General features: G+C 45.0%; 4 non-coding genes across 4 annotated transcripts; all 4 read right to left on the bottom strand.

Annotated features, from left to right (window-relative positions):
• Window positions 1-161: 161 nt before the first annotated feature.
• On the bottom strand, window positions 162-234 carry Pmar_PMAR019438. The gene has a single exon. It is a non-coding gene; the product is annotated as a tRNA-Thr (tRNA).
• Window positions 235-380: 146 nt separating this feature from the next.
• Window positions 381-453, bottom strand: Pmar_PMAR019439. Its single transcript has one exon. It is a non-coding gene; the product is annotated as a tRNA-Thr (tRNA).
• Window positions 454-599: 146 nt separating this feature from the next.
• On the bottom strand, window positions 600-672 carry Pmar_PMAR019440. Its single transcript has one exon. It is a non-coding gene; the product is annotated as a tRNA-Thr (tRNA).
• A 146-nt stretch (window positions 673-818) lies between these two features.
• Window positions 819-891, bottom strand: Pmar_PMAR019441. Its single transcript has one exon. It is a non-coding gene; the product is annotated as a tRNA-Thr (tRNA).
• Window positions 892-1084: the final 193 nt, after the last annotated feature.

Consider the following 1084-nt stretch of genomic DNA (forward strand, 5'->3'; position numbering starts at 1 on the left):
CTAAGCTAAGAAGGCACGTTCCCTCGAGTGTGGAGTCTAACCATGCCATAGAATTCCACAATGGAACGCATACCACAATTCAAGTGGTGCAACAATTTGGTACTAAATTTCAGTGAAAAATTACGAAATGCAGTCGGTTTCCGACAAACGAACTCAGAGCAAGCCTTCTGCCGGAGTTGAACCGAGGACCTCCCGTTTACTAAGCGGGTGCTCTACCAACTAAGCTAAGAAGGCACGTTCCCTTGAGTGTGGAGTCTAACCATGCCATAGAATTCCACAATGAAACGCATACCACAATTCAAGTGGTGCAACAATTTGGTACTAAATTTCAGTGAAAAATTACGAAATGCAGTCGGTTTCCGACAAACGAACTCAGAGCAAGCCTTCTGCCGGAGTTGAACCGACGACCTCCCGCTTACTAAGCGGGTGCTCTACCAACTAAGCTAAGAAGGCACGATCTTGCAAGTGTAAAGTCTAACCATGTCGTGAAATTTCTCAATGAAACGCATACCACAATTCAAGTGGTGCAACAATTTGGTACTAAATTTCAGTGAAAAATTACGAAATGCAGTCGGTTTCCGACAAACGAACTCGAAGCAAGCCTTCTGCCGGAGTTGAACCGACGACCTCCCGCTTACTAAGCGGGTGCTCTACCAACTAAGCTAAGAAGAGACGGTCTCGCAAGTTTAAAGTCTAACCATGTCTTGAAATTTCACAATGAAACGCATACCACAATTTAAGTGGGGCAACAATTTGATACTAAATCTCAGTGAAAAATTACGAAATGCAGTCGGTTTCCGACAAACGAACTCAGAGCTAGCCTTCTGCCGGAGTTGAACCGACGACCTCCCGCTTACTAAGCGGGTGCTCTACCAACTAAGCTAAGAAGGCACGTTCTTGCAAGTCTAAAGTCTAACCATGTCGTGAAATTTCTCAATGAAACGCATACCACAATTCAAGTGGTGCAACAATTTGGTACTAAATTTCAGTGAAAAATTACGAAATGCAGTCGGTTTCCGACAAACGAACTCAGAGCAAGCCTTCTGCCGGAGTTGAACCGACGACCTCCCGCTTACTAAGCGGG

Source organism: Perkinsus marinus (assembly GCF_000006405.1).
Source record: "Perkinsus marinus ATCC 50983 genomic scaffold scf_1104296959996, whole genome shotgun sequence".
Classification (NCBI taxonomy): domain Eukaryota; phylum Perkinsozoa; order Perkinsida; family Perkinsidae; genus Perkinsus; species Perkinsus marinus.